Source organism: Macaca fascicularis, chromosome 1 (genome assembly GCF_037993035.2).
Source record: "Macaca fascicularis isolate 582-1 chromosome 1, T2T-MFA8v1.1".
Taxonomy (NCBI): Eukaryota; Metazoa; Chordata; class Mammalia; order Primates; family Cercopithecidae; genus Macaca; species Macaca fascicularis.
The window spans coordinates 1,883,065-1,899,271 of record NC_088375.1 but is presented as its reverse complement, the minus strand read 5'-3'; the positions used below and the strand labels follow the sequence as shown (position 1 = coordinate 1,899,271).

The 16,207-nt window shown below is 42.8% G+C and overlaps 1 pseudogene; it reads right to left on the bottom strand.

Annotated features, from left to right (window-relative positions):
* Window positions 1-2,423: 2,423 nt before the first annotated feature.
* Window positions 2,424-16,196, bottom strand: LOC102145193 (peroxisomal targeting signal 1 receptor-like; annotated as a pseudogene).
* Window positions 16,197-16,207: the final 11 nt, after the last annotated feature.

The window sequence follows — 16,207 nt, the reverse complement described above, 5'->3', positions numbered from 1 at the left end:
TATATGATATTTAAAATAGGAAACAATATAATAATAATTCTTTTAACATTTCAGACTTATTAACCTTCATGGCCTCTGGTCTTCTGAGGAAGCAGTCCGAGGAGCCCGAGTTTTGAAAAAGGAAGCAGTCCTCCAAAGCAGCAATTTCCATAGAAATCACATGCGAGCCACAGGTGTCATTTAAAAATTTCTAGTAGCAAAAGAAAAGAGGAATAAACAGGCAAAACTGATTGTAATACTTTAACTCAATATATACAAAATATTATAATTTAAATATATAATCAATATAATATTAATGAAGGATTTTTAGTCGTTATTTGTTTTTTTTTTTTTTGAGACGGAGTCTGGCTCTGTCGCCCGGGCTGGAGTGCAGTGGCCGGATCTCAGCTCACTGCAAGCTCCGCCCCCCGGGTTTACGCCATTCTCCTGCCTCAGCCTCCCGAGTAGCTGGGACTACAGGCGCCCGCCACCGCGCCCGGCTAGTTTTTTGTATTTTTTAGTAGAGACGGGGTTTCACCGTGTTCGCCAGGATGGTCTCGATCTCCTGACCTCGTGATCCGCCCGTCTCGGCCTCCCAAAGTGCTGGGATTACAGGCTTGAGCCACCGCGCCCGGCCGCCCGTTATTTGTTTTTTGGTACTAAATCTTTCAAAGTCACTCTGCGTTTTAAACTTCCAGCACGTACCAATTCAGACCAGCCACATTCTAGGCGCTATGTAGACCCCTTGGGCAGTGACTGTCACACTGAAGTGCAGTTTTGAGGGCTCTGGCTCCCCTGACCTCAGGCAGTGAAGGGCCCGAACCCCTCTTTTCTGCTAGAAGTGAGGGAACGCCCTCTTTCTGCTAACATCTCTCCTTGGGCCCAAGGGTGGCAGAGACAGTGCCCAGAGAGAGAAGTAGGCTGCAATAAAGAAGTATCTAGAGGGAGTCTACGATTTCCCACCTGCTCTTGCCAGGGGCCCAGCCTCTTCTATAGATAAGACAGTGAAAAAAGACGAGGGGCCCCAGGAGAAGAAAACCCATGTCTTCAGATTTGTCCACAGCCTTAACCTCAGGACTTTAGATGTGGAGGGAATACCTTCAAGACAAACTTCTCATTATGCAATTTGGCTTTGGCCCTAATGGGCAAGCTGTGGTTTTCTGTTTCCTCCTGTGGTGTGGAATTTAAGTGTGTGAGTTGAAGCACTGATCACATGCATGCATGTCTGCATGCACTTCTGTATGGCTCAACCCTGTCTAACCAGAGATCCAACTTTACATAAAGGGAAAAGGAAATCAGTGCATACAGGGTGCCATGTGTTTGCCTCGTAACTTGTCATCAACATGTCATTGAATCCTGGCACCCTGTCTGCGCTAGGTGTACATATTACCTACTGCTTCACAGTAAAACTCCCCAAAACTTATTAGATTGAGCTGGTCCACCTTTTAGGCTGGGCTCAGGTGAGCCATTCTTTTGGTCTCAGCCGGGCCCTTTCAGGCACGTGTGGTCAGCTGCTGCTTGACTAGGCAATGCTGCTTCTGAGGGTGAGCTGCCTGTCAACTGTGGCACTTTGGTTTCTCCCCTATAGTATCTCATCCTCTAGCAGGCTAACAGGGACTTGTTATCATGGAGATGACAGGGTTCTGAAATAAAAAGCAGAAGCATTCAAGAGCTTTGTGCCTCGGCCCCAAACTGGCACACGGTCATATTCACAGCTTTCTATTGGCCAGGGCAAATCAGGCCAGTGAGATTCAAGGTTTGGGAACCAGATTCTGCCTCTCAATGAAAGCAGCTATAAAAGCATATCACAAAGGACATAAATACAGGAAGGGATGAAGAATTGCTGTCATTTTTGCAATCAGTATCATGCCTTTTCTTGCAGATGAGGTTTATATAACTTTCCAAGACAAGGAACTTGTCCAAAGCCTCACAGCTACTAAGAGGCTGGGCTGGGCCTCAGGATTAACTTTTCCTGACTCCAAAGCCCAAGCACCTCTGTAAGCCACACAAATCAAGCAGCTTCTCTAAACCTTTGAAGTCCTGGAAAGTAATCTTCTGCAATAGAAGTAAGAATCCTGTGAGATTCTGATCCATCTAGTACTCTTCACCATTTGGAACAGTTGCCTCCAGAGAATGCTTCTGAAGCATCTTGGAATAACTTGAAATAATTTGAGGAAATGGTTGATTTCCTAATTTAGGAAACCAACGTTCGATATATATTTTTTATTTAAAAGTAGAGATGATGCCCTCCACATGAACACAAATTCTGTTCCTCCCTTTTTGTTGTTTGTAGGCTATTTTCAACAAAGACTAAATCAAACCACTGTGTCTGAAATAACCTCTTACTCTGAAAGCAAGTGACATAAAAATAGACCTGTTGAGAAAAATTTCTTCCTGCTGCCATTTAACAAAACAGCTGAATACAATTTGAAGCCATCCTTTGATTTTTTTTTTTTTGAGACAGAGTCTCGCTCTGTCGCCCAGGCTGGAGTGCAGTGGTGCGATCTTGTCTCACTGCAAGCTCCGCTTCCTGGGTTCACGCCATTCTCCTGCCTCAGCCTCCCGAGTAGCTGGGACTACAGGCGCCCGCCACCACGCCTGGCTAAGTTTTTTGTATTTTTAGTAGAGATGCGGTTTCATCATGTTAGCCAGGATGGTCTCCATCTCCTGACCTTGTGATCAGCCTGCATCGGCCTCTCAAAGTGCTGGGATTACAGGCGTGAGCCACCGCACCTGGCCCATCCTTTGATTTTTAACAAGGGAAGGTTGTTTTCCAAGACTTCAAATAGATCATGTGAGTGTCAGGGCTACTATATTGACTCAGAAGGTGGACCAGATCCTCTGGAGATGGAGTGGTGAGAGGGCCTGCACCAGCAGGTGAAGGCCTTAGGTCCATAGGTGACATTCATTCACCAGGTGTGGTGTTTTAGGGTCCTGATGTTGATGACAAAAGTTATGTGTATATTACTAAAAGTAAATTGTAGAACATAACAAATAATCATATATAAACCAAAAGTGTCGACAACTACAATTATTATGATGCATCATTATTCTAAGTATTTTTACCACAATTAGCAGTAGTAGCCGTTGTTGCTGCTGCCACTGCTGTTGTAGGAACGGTGATGAAAACGTGGAATAAAGCTCTGCTGCCTCATCGTGCTGCTGCTCCTGCGGCTGCAGATTTGCTGGTTCTGTGCAGACTTTGGACCTCTGTTGTGAAGCTGTAACTTAAGAGACTTTCAGTGCTCTGCTGCGGCAGGAAAAACGTTTGAATCAAGACAGAACAACAATTCTGTGCATTTGAAGGTGGAGGCTAGGATGGGTCTGGGGTGCAGTTGAAGGGGAAGAAGCACACATCACTGAATGAAGGGGTGGAAGCCTCTGGCGAATGGCAGGGCTTGGCCATGAAGCAAATCAGATGTGGATTTTAGGACTGGTTACTCAGTGAAACTGTCACACCTGCAAAGCGGGAAATGGAGGACAAATAACAGGTGATGTGTCCAGCAGCAGACAGGAGGGTCTTCTAAGAACACACCTGCTCCTTCCCCTAGAACTTCTTCCTACAGCTCCAGCAGACATTCTCGTGTACAAAACCACCATGTGATTTCACCACGTTCTGACTCCACGTTCTGACTGGTACAGTATCCTTTTCTCCATTCTCTTATCTTCCCCTTCCTCATTCCATTATTGCACATAAAGCATCTGGGGTAGGCACACAAGCATATTACTGTTTTTGTGTGCTTGTTTGTACTAAATGACACGTGTTGATCAGCAGCCAGATGAGATGGGGCAGAAAAATACTGGCCCTGTGAAGACTGTTTCTCTACCAGTGGCTACTCACTCGGCTCTTATCTCTGTATTTCAGGACTTTGACAACAATAACAAAAAAAACATAATACCCTTGCATAGATTGTTTGATTGGTGAATTTTAATGTTTTTAATATAGCATTGTAAAACCAAAAACAATTTCATAACTCTTTTATCTACATAGTTGCTACACATAGGGTGAATCTGTTCATACACAGGACTAAATGACATTTGAAAGAAAAGAATGAACCTCAAATACTTTTCCCTTCAAATCCAGTGTCTGATTGTTTAAATATACATTTTGCATATAATGAAAAAAATACGTAAAAATTAAAACGTACGGTTTATCTCGCCATCCGGTATATCAGTTGGACCACAAGTGAAGAAAAGAGGCATCTGTCTGCAGGAAGTTCTAAATTCTCCTGGGAGCCCCAGAACCGCTTGCGCCTCCCACGCGGACCCCGTCCTTGGCCTGTTGCCACTGGCAGGGCATCGTGGTGAGGTTTCCATATCTTGGCCCAGGAGGCACAGGGAGGGTAGGAGGTTGTCTGTCTCACAGCCAGGCCAACATCCCTGACCAGGGCCCTCTGGAAGAAGATTCCCAAGGTCCCCGTCAGCTTTCAGAAGGGTTATGCCATTCTAGAGAAATTATAAATGTTCTTGGGGGTTGACCCATCGGTGAGCTGGGCATCCCTGTGCTCTTGGGAGCTGGAGCAGGCAGGAGCCCCACCCTCCTGGGCGCAGCCGCCACAGCGGCAGACCCAGGCATCTCTGAACTCTGGAGGGCCCAGGGAGGTCCCCCTCACCCCCACAGGCTCAGAAGTGCTGCTCCCACTGTCTGGCTTCTCCTCACTGTTGGCATCCACTCCAATCACAGAGAAAAGGGGAGTCTGGGCCCATGCACCTATCAACCCACCACCTAGGTATTAAGCCCAGCATGCATTAGCCATCTCCTCTTTGACTTTTAACGTGAAATTCTTAAAATCATTTTATGTTATCAATGACCAGTCATAGGTTTTAAAATGCTGGCTGTTACTTGCATGTAATAACAATGACATTTTTATTAATAAAACAAAACACGGGATACTTTTATCATAAAGATTATATTCTTAAATGACCACAATGATCACTGTACAGTCATTTATAAAATGACACCATCTATCACAAATAACAGTAAAAATTATATATTGTAATAGAGTTGAGGAGAGAGTTCTCAGCAAACTTTTTTTTTTCAAAGAACACATTAGTTGCATGTAAAAGTTGCATGTAAAATTGCTTCTGGATTTATGTAAATGGCTTTTTCATTCTAGTACGCTCCTCTTTTCTTCAGATGTGTCGATTAAGCTCACAGATTTTATCATCAGTCTTTTGTGTCTTGTTCATTTAATGGTAAATTTTTTCCATCATTATTCATAATTACATAAATACCTGGGACTTACAATACTTCGAATAGTCTGAGGTAAAAGCCAACGTGAGGATGAACTTGATCTGCATTATCTGTTTCCTGAGAGGGCTTGGGAGCTTCACCCTCAGACCCAGCCACCCATGGCTGTCACTTCCCATAGGGAGGGCTGAGATGTGCATTAAATTGATCAGTTTTCAACGTATCATGTAAGACCCAATAGTCCTTTGCACTGTGATCCACCTAGAGATACGCTCTCTGCTTATGTTCTTCTATATTGTTTCTCCCAGGTCAGTACCATATTATTGCAAATCCTGGGATTCGTAGTGAAGTTGCCAGATTCATCAAGTAAAAAATAGGACAGAAAATGAACTTTAAAATTTAAATAAATGACAAATGACTTTTGGGTGCACACACATGTCTTTGACAATGATCAGCAGTTAGATTCTGAGAGATAAATTTCCAAAAGAAATAATGAAAATAAATACACTTTAGCTGTCAATTCTAATCCACAGTATTGTGATCCTTTCTTGTGTAGTCTCAACACCAATGACCTCAAGAGACTTGTTGGAGGGACTCCATCTGGTGATTCAGCAGATAAAGTATTTTTCAGCATGTGATGGTTACTTGTAGAGAGAAGGGTGTGAAATACGTGGGGTGAGCTAAATATATCTTAGGGTAAGAGAATAAAACATCAGATTTCCTATTTTATCTCTTTTTGTTATATGGCTTACATGTGTTTTATTAACGAAATTATGTGGACATGTAGTTTATAAATAATTGCACATATATTAATAGTCCAAGTCCAAGTATTCTTTTACTGGAGCTATACTCCTCCAAAGAGAGACCATTAAGCCTTTAAATCGATGATATCCTGGCTCTTTTCCTGGTTTTATCATGACAGCAAAATCAAGTTGTGCTGAGGGTAAAGGTGCATGTTCATGGAACTGTCCGTTGTTTGGTTCTGGAAGTGTGTTCCTTTACTAAGATTTTGAAGAATTATTAACAATCATTTCAACATATGAGGTTGAAATGATTAGCTCATACATATGAGGTTGTTTTAGAGAAATTTTCTACCTTAACCATTAATTTCTGAGTAAGAGGCAAAAATACTAATTGTCGCCATTTCTGCATTGAGATATCTACATCTATCTAATCTATCATCTATTGCTCCATACATACATGGGATGGCACTGTGATAAGTGACCTTTAAAATATAATTTTGACAGCTGTCATCTCAGAAAAAACTGAGTGGTGTGGAATGGTTTTCTAATTTTTTGTGTCATTAAGTTGACTTGTTCTAATCACTAATTTGATAAAACAATTATGCCTGCATCTTGGCCAATAACATTAGAGAGTAATTTCAAAATTGCTCAGTGAAATTATGCCAGGTGTTCTGATATTATGGGTATCCTAACAAAACTAGAGGGAAATTACCTTTATTATTGGAGAAATAAGTGTTTTCAAAGCAAAAGAGGGGATCTCTCTATTAAGTGGAATCTCAAGAAAAGGATCAACATTTGATCATTTTGATGCAACTTTATGGTTGTCATAAAGTGATTACAACTAGTGTTATTCTCTTGACAATTCACAGCTGGACATTGGGGGTCCTCTGTTGAGATGTAGAATATTTATTTTTGAGATGGAAACTAAACTGTAAGAGAGCCAGAGCCATTTTTATGTGATACAGCTAATAGGGTTTGGTAAGCACAGTAATGCCCTCCAAAGGTGTCCATGTTCTAATTCTCAGATACAGCAAATATACACTTCATGGCAATGGGTATGAGAAGCTGCACATGGGATCAAAATTGCTAATTTATTGGCGAAAAATAAGGATACTATCCTGAATTACTATGGTAGGTTCAAACGTCTAATCACAAAGATTCAAAGTGTGAGAGACAAAGAATTAAAAGCATTGAAAGGTCAGCATATCAGAAAGACAACTAGATATTACTTTTTCAATTGTTTTGGTGATTCTTTTCCTATTAGCATACATTTTATTCAGTTGCACTGTGCACATATGATTGGGTCTTTTTTTTTTTAATTTGTAGCATCAATGTGATAAATATAAAATGAGAATGCAGAACAAAGATACAATTTCTAGGCCGGGAGCGGTGGCTCAGCCTGTAATCCCAGCACTTTGGGAGGCCGAGACGGGCGGATCACGAGGTCAGGAGATCAAGACCATCCTGGCTAACACGGTGAAAACCCGTCTCTACTAAAAAATACAAAAAAAAAACTAGCCAGGCGAGGTGGCGGCGCCTGTAGTCCCAGCTACTATAGCGCCTATAGTCCAGCTACTCTTGGCTGAGGCAGGAGAATGGCGTGAACCCGGGAGGCGGAGCTTGCGGTGAGCTGAGATCCGGCCACTGCACTCCAGCCTGGGCGACAGAGCGAGACTCCGTCTCAAAAAAAAAAAAAAAAGATACAATTTCTAAAGAGGGATGCTCAGGTACCATGGGTAACTATACCCGGGAATAGACAGATACATAGTATGCATCTTATAAGAAATGTGTTGGTATTTCATATACTAATTGGTGTAGAAAATAATGCAGAGGCTGGATTATCAATAATTTATATGAGATACGGCTTATCAAGATTAAGAGGGTAAAACAATAAAAGTGATTTGTGGCCGGGCGCGGTGGCTCAAGCCTGTAATCCCAGCACTTTGAGAGGCCGAGGCGGGTGGATCACGAGGTCAGGAGATCGAGACCATCCTGGCTGACATAGTGAAACCCCGTCTCTACTAAAAATACCAAAAATTAACCAGGTGTGGTGGCGGGTGCCTGTAATCCCAGCTACTCGGGAGGCTGAGGCAGGAGAATGGCGGGAACCCGGGAGGCGGAGCTTGCAGTGAGCTGAGATCGCGCCACTGCACTCCAGCCTGGGCCACAGAGGGAGACTCCGTCTCAAAAAAAAAAAAAAAAAAGTGATTTGTGATAATTTTCACTAATGCAGAATTAACAATGATGATGTGAGATCTTTTGGGATTTTTCTGATGTACAAAGCCAGTTTCTGGCCAGGTGAAGTAGCTCACACCTGTAATTCTAGTGCTTTGGGGGGCCAAGGTAAGAGAATCACTTTAGGCCAAGAGCTCAAGACAAGCCTGGCAGCATCGCGAGACTCCAACAGCACTACAGTTAGCTTCACCTGGAATCCTGGCTGTTTGGGAGAGGGAGGCAGGCGGCCACTTAAGCCCAGGGGGTCCAGAATGCAATGAGTTATTATTGTACCACTGCACTTCAGCCAGGGTGACAGACCAAGACCCTGTCTTGAAAAAAAAAAAAAAGTAAAACATGAAAAATACATAAAGTTCATTATTAAGAACACGTTATTTTCAAGCTGACGTTGCAGTCCCAGTCAACACCTTTCTCCTTTTCTTCTTCATCTTCACACTCCTGGATCACAGGCCGAAGCACGACCTGATCACCTGTCACTTGACTTTTGTTCACTCAATGACGCACCCCACTGTAGTGGATTTTTTTCTCTTTAGACAGTGTTTGAGTCACTGAATTTTTGGGAGGACCTCAAATGTCAAGCACTATTCTACATGAACAAGGTGATGAGGGGTCTGGCCGTCACCACCACCTGCCTCCTGAGCATGCTCCAGGCCACCACCGTCAGCCCTAGCATCTTGTGGTAGGTGAGACTTAACAAAAACATAAATTATCTTCCAGTAGTAGCATGATCATCTGCACTGTAGCTTGTTTCAGTGTGACCCAGACCAATTCAATTTACCGAGTGTCAGTGACTTCTGCTCACTTTCTCCAATGAGCTCCATTCTCAGGGGACTGTTTTTTATTCTAATATTATTTCAGAATATTTTCTTTGTAGGAATCATGCTGCTCTCCAGTATGTACGTGGTCATTCTCTTGTTCAGGCATGAGAGGTGATACCGGAGCCTTTGCAACACCAGCCGTTCCCCAAGAGCCTCCCCAGAGAAAAGGGCCACGCAGACCAGCCTGTGTCTTCTGGTGAGTTGCTCTGTGGTCATGTACTCAGTGGACATTATTACTTCATCCTCCTTAAGCACGTGATGGGTTCATGGCCCAGTCATCCAGGATGTCCAGATGCCTCTGGTCACTCTCTGTGCCACTGTCTGTCTTTTGGTACAAATCAGTCCTGACGGAAGAATCATCAATATCCTAAAAAATATTTCTATCAAAGTGCCCCACCCGTTTTTAACAAGGTTGTACTGGGACAAAAATCTTCCGAAGAGAAATAGATTTTTCTGCCACCAGTTAAACTATGCAAATAGCACAGGATTTGTTAACTGACTTAAATGCAATCAATTAAATAGCAATTGCATTATATTTAAATAGTTTACTCGATGCTGCCAAAGTCTAATTTCTTTAGTTCAATGTCCATCAGGGTTTGATATTTCCAAAACAAGTCTCTTACACTTTTTTTCTTTTTTTTTTTTTTGAGATGGAGTCTCGTTCTGTTGCCCAGGCTGGAGTGCAGTGGCGTGATCTCCACTCACTGCAACCTCTGCCTCCTGGGTTCAAGCGATTCTCCTGCCTCAGCCTCCTGAGTAGCTGGAATTAAAAGCGCGTACCATCATGTGTGGCTAATTTTTGTATTTTAGTAGAGACGGGTTTCACCATGTTGGTCAGGCTGGTCTTGATCTCGACCTCGTGATCCACCTGCCTCAGCCTCCCAAAGTGCTGGGATTACAAGTGTGAGCCACCGAGTCTGGCCACACTTTCATTTTTAATCTTATACACAAAACATTATTTTTTCTTCTTGAAGTACACTTTTAAAAAGCTCCTATTGGTAAACAAATCACTCAGGGTTTTAAAAATATATTTTAATTTACCCTTTTTTGTTAAAGGTATTTTAGCCTAGTATCTACTTCTAGCTTTAATAAATAATTTCTCTTAGCACTATTCCTATTTATGTTTTGAGATTTATAAAAGCTGTAGAAATTTTGCTCTCATCATTACACTGATTTTTAGTATTTTTCTTCTCTTTGGTGTTATCCAGCTTATTTCTTTTAAGTAATTTTTTTTTTCACTTTTTGACACACTGCATTTCTGAATTCAAGCATTTATGTCAGGTTTTCAGTGTAGAAACTTACAAACCACCAACTCTTAAAGGCATTATTCAAATTATTTTAATATATCCCGTAAAAAAAGAAATTTGTCCTATTCCTTCTCATTCTAGCATTCTAGTCTTCATAGATATATGTATTTGTTTTACGTTTTCTTTTTTTGAGATGGAGTCTTGGAGTGTCACCTGGGCTGGAGTGCAATGGTGCAATCTTGGCTCACTGCAACCTCTGCCTCACAGGTTCAAGTGATTCTCCTGCCTCAGCCTCTGTAGTAGCTGGGATTGCAGGCGCCCACCACCACACCCGGCTAATTTTTCGTATTTTTAGTAGAGACAGGGTTTCACTATGTTGGCCAGGCTGGCCTTGAACTCCTGACCTCATGATCCGCCTGCCTTGGCCTCCCAAAGTGCTAGGATTACAGGCATGAGCCACCGTGCCTGGCTGCTTTCTTTCTTTCTTTTCTTTCTTTCCTTCCTTCCTTCCTTCCTTTCTTTCTTTCTTTTCTTTTTTCTTTCTTTCTTTCTTTTTCTTTCTTTCTGTGTCTTTCTTTCTTTGTCTTTCTTTTTAAACAAATATTTTAGTCTTATTTGTAAATCATTTATACATATTCTTACGAAGAAAAATAAATTTCAGAAAGGAATCTTGGGACCATGGTAGTTAAAATATACATATATATATATGTCGGATCATTAGCCACTAAAGACAAGGCAAGAGGCTTAGCAGTCATTTCTGGGGGTTAGTGTATCTCCCCATGCAGGGGACAATTGAGAAGAATCCAAGCTGCTCCTTCATCTTCCCTCAGTTTTCACCTTCTGAAGACAATATGGGGGAAGGGGACTTTCCAATGCTTTCCCCTAGAAACATTTTAAGAGGTACAGCAAAGGCTTATGGTAACACTGAACCTGCTCTTTGCTAGAAATTTGGCAAGACTGCAATCTCTGAACCAACCTAGTAGAAGAGTTAGCCCAATTCCTATTCACAGGTACTTCTAAGAGGAGGAGGGATTGCTGCGTTCATCACACCCCCTTCCCACTTGCTCTGTTCTCCCACCAAGGCCCCAAAACAGAGCTCTTGATATCATCTGATCTAGTCCCTCCCCACTCCCACCCAGCCTCATTTCACAAGTGAACCTTCCTCCCACCCCACACCCAGACACTCTGTAACAGTTGGCCCTGGCAGCTCCTGAGGACTGCTGGGATGACGACACAGCATTTCTGCATCAGCATCGTACTCACAGGGAATCAGAGCTCAGCCAGGAGAGGTCCAAGAATGACAGAACTATGAGCACCCCTACCAAAACTCAGCTCTGCAGAGCCAAATAAACAATTCCATCTGACCGGCCAACTCCTAACACCTGATCCCAGTCATCATTGGAGGCCACAGCAGATGAAGCTCCTACTTAAACTGAACTATTACCAATTCCCAGTAACAGTGGGGAAAGGAGAGACATGACACATGCGGTAGACCCTATCAGAAATGGCAGCTGATGACAACAGTTAGCCTAGATCATTGGGTCCTCCGCAAAAAGCATCCTCAAGAATGATGAGCAGAGAGCTCCGTAGCTGGATGTACAGCCCTTCAATTATGAAAGGACGCAGAGAAAACAAGCCGTGTTTTCCTATGATTATGTAGGAACTAGAACACGGACTACCCAGCCCTATGTGGAGGCAGCTTCTGAAAGGCCTTACCACTTATGGTCATCAGCCCACCCGCTTGGTAGGTGCATTTGGGGAGAGGGACTCACATCACATCCAGAGGGGGGAACTGTCTAGGCAGACACTCACAGGGCAGCCCATCCCACTGTCACTGGGGCAGGCCAAACATGGTTAGGAGGGTGGACAGATCCCGGGCATCAGCCACCCCACAGGCGTCGCTCTGGCCCTAACACAGAATGCGAAACGCAGGGTGCTCCAAGTGTTCTCTGACATGGCACCTCCTTCACCCTGAGGGCTCTGGCTTTTCTTCCACATGTTCAGGGCCTCCAGAAAGTGCTCTGCAGCCTGCCAGTGAGCCCCAGGTTGATGCAGCCGATGCCCAGGTTACAGTGGGACTGGATACAGCCAGGCTGGAGCTCAAGGGCCTGGCGGTATGCAGTTACTGCTTCTTCACTCTGGTTTCTATTCCACAGCAAATAGTCATTGGGACGAACACTGAGGGTAGCTGTGAAGCAGTTCATGGCCTTGTCATGCTCTCCACTCAGGTTGAAAAGGACCTGCAAGCCACACTGCACATTGGGGTCAATGGATATAGGGTCCAGTTGCACAGTTGCAAGGAAGAGCTCCTTCATTTCAAGAAACAGGGAGTCAGACAACAGAGATCCCAAGATATGTTTGCTGGGGCCCAGTCCTGCCCCACCAGCCCCTTCTTCAGCAGGTGTCACCAGATAGGCACAGGCTGGTGTGTAGCAGGGTTTCACAGGCCTGCTGCTGCAGAGGCTCATTGGTAAAGCTTGCAGCCAGCGCCATCAGTGCTGTTGGTTATCTGGCTTTAGCTCCAGACACCTCTGCAATGCTCTGATGGCTCACAGTTCTTGTTCATTCTCTGCCTGGGTGGTACCCAGGTACTGCCAAGCTTCCATATTCTTAGGATTCTGCTGCATAGCTGCCTCAAAAAGCAGCACAGCATTTGGCAGGGACTATCGGGGGAACCTGTCCCTGATAATTCAACATGAGTACTTTTCTATTTTCCCTAAGTGTCGGCCAATCTGAGAAATAAAGTGAGAGTACAAAAGAGAGAAATTTTAAAGCTGGGTGTCCAGGGCAGGCATCACATGTTGGCAGGTTCCATGATGCCCCCCAAATCACAAAACCAGCAAGTTTTTATTAGTCATTTTCAAAAGGGGAGGCAGTATACGAATAGGGTGTGAGTCACGGAGATCACATGCTTCACGAGGTAATAAAATACTACAAGGCAAATGGAGGCAGGGTGAGATCACAGGACCAGGCGAAATTAAAATTGCTAATGAAGTTTCGGGCATGCATTATCATTGATAACATCTTATCAGGAGACAGGGTTTGAGAGCAGACAACTGGTCTGACCAAAATTTATTAGGTGAGAATTTCCTCATCCTAATAGGCCTGGGAGCGCTACGGGAGACCCGGGCTTATTTCATCCCTTATCTGCAACCATAAAAGACAGACGTTCTCAGAGCGACAATTTTAGAGACCTCCCCCTAGGAACATATTCTCTTTCTCACGGCTGTTCCTTGCTGAGAAAAAGAATTCAGCGATATTTCTATTTGCTTTTGAAAGAAGAGAAATATGGCTCTGTTCTGCCTGGCTCTCAGGCAGCCTGACCTAATGGTTATCTCCCTTGTTTCCTGAACATCGATCGCTGTTATCCTGTTCTTTTTTCAAGGTGCCCAGATTTCATATTGTTTAAACAATTTGTGCAGTTAATGCAATCATCACAGGGTCCTGAGGCGACATACATCCTCAGCTTATGAAGATGATGGGATTAAGAGACTGAAGTAAAGACAGGCATAGGAAATCACAAGAATATTGATTGGGGAAGTGATAAATATCCATGAAATCTTCACAACTTATGTTCAGAGATTACAGTAAAGACAGGCATAAGAAATTATAAAAATATTAATTTGGGAAACTAATAAATGCTCATGAAATCTTCACAATTTATGTTCTTCTGCCGTGGCTTCAGCCGGTCCCTCCGTTTGGGGTCCCTGACTTCCCACAACAGGGCCCACTCCTGAAGTCGCTGCAGCCCTTCTTTGAAAGGCTGAGGGTGATCACGCGGGGGGTTCTCCTCCTCCAACTGGTACCCCTTATCAAAGGAAGCTGATGTGAGGTCATCATAGTCAGAAAGCCAGGGGTGAGCGTCAGCATCTCGTTTTGCCATCTCCTCCAACTCAGCCTGCAACTCTATAGCTGACTTGGCACGTTCAAACTCCCTATCAAGGGCAGTTGTGTTTACTGGTCTTGTGAATGGTCAACCCAGGCATCTGATGTACTCAGAATTAGCCAATTTGGGGTCATCCCCTTTGGCCACAAAGTCATTGGCCATGTGCTGCCGATCCTTCTCATTCATGGTCCAACAATCAGCAGCTGCTGCTCCCTTAGGCTCTCCCAACCACAGCTTCTCCCCTGATTGCTCCAAATATGCCTCAGTCCAACAGGTGGGGGAAACAGCCAAGGGGTCTGTAACTTCAGAAATTAATGATTGGGACCAGTCTGTCTCATTACAATCCTAATTACATCCACAGCATCTCCAGCTGCAAGACACTCTGGGCCCAGTTCTCAGACAAGGCCAAGTCGGCCACACCAGGGGCTCTCTGGGGAGGCTTGGAGGAAGTTTGACTGTTCAATCTGCTGCATCTCAGCCAGTTCATCCATCTTGAATGTCTGAGGGGCATGGGATACAAGGGCTACATTGTGGTCCTGCAGGAATTCAACCACCAACTCATCTTCAGAAGCTACTCCCAAAGGCTTGGAGACTGCCTCAGAGGTTAGGGCTCCGGGCAGGGATGGGGGGCAGGGGCCAGGCCTTAGACCTTCTGCTGAGGTCGGGGGCTGTTTTCCCTTTTCACTGTATTTAACTACATTAATCATGCTCAGTATTTTGGTTCACTAATCTCATCAGCTGAGACTAATTTAATATTTAACCCATACGTTGTGTATTAAGTAGGTTGTTTGTATTTGGCTCTTTCTCAAATATGGCTTGTCAAGCTTGTAGTCTTTTGCTCTGTAATATATATATATTTTTCCTATTTTTCTCATTGTGTTGACTTAAACATTTAAAAAATAAGTCCTATAACTGTGTGTAACATAAGTTTTAACTTTCTTTTCACTTATGGGAGATATTACATTTCAGACATCTGCAGTTTATGTCTGTTTTTTAAATTTGCTTTATGGCAAGTTGGGCAACCCACATGGATTTGGCAACTCTGACCACCCATATCTAACAGGAGCGCTTACTTCTCAGTCGATTATTTTCCTAAATGATTTCTTTCGTTTGCTTCTCTAGTTGGAAAATTCTCATATTTTACTTTCACTTTCAATGCTATACAGTCGTTTAAAGATTCTTGTAACTTTCTGAGGATTTTAGCTTTCTACATTTAAAATGTGTAGAATCTATAGTATTTTTCCAACAAGCACAAATGTCAACAGTGTACATGTGAAATATATTTCACACAATTTTTTTTGTAATAGACAATAAATCTCAAGTTACTTTATATAGAACATATCCTTTCCTCAACATACTGTAAAGTAATAATAATTTGTAGAGTTTAACTTTAATACTAGGGAACTGATTTTACATTTAGCACAAATTTCTGAAATAAATGTACTCTATGTCAGAGAACAGTACCTATATATGGCCAAAACTACTGATTTTCTACACCATTGAGATCATATTGGCAGAATTATTTACCTGAATTCAGATTTTTGGCTTCAATCACCATGCTTCCTCATGAGCACTTCCCTGAATCCATGAAAAGAATCTGTTTGAGTCTTCCATTTGAACTACAAATTTAAAAATTTCAATGCAGTTTTCATGTGGTGAGATAGTACTTGCTGGTAACATTTTAGTCAATAATTTCTATTGTTATTTACAATGTTCAGAAAATATGACCTGCTGGGTTTCTGGGATAATAAATTCAATGACATATTTTAGGCCTAAAACTTTACCACCTAAAATACTCATATCTAATATTTTAAAATAATGGGCATCCTTTGTTTACTGGCAAAAACAGCTGCCATTTCTTCCTATGCCTAATTAGTATAACTTACTAACAAAGTAAACATTATTTATGTTCATTTAGTTGTGGGACACCAAAAAGTTAATTTCTATAATGACCTTAATGTTACCTAATACGAATGAAAATGTGACAGAGGCTAGGAGATGGAGTGAATAAAAAGAGGGGAAATGTTCTTCAACATGTACCAAATTTCAATTAGGAGAAATAAGATTTAGTGATCAATTGCACAGAATGGTGACTGTAATAAATAATG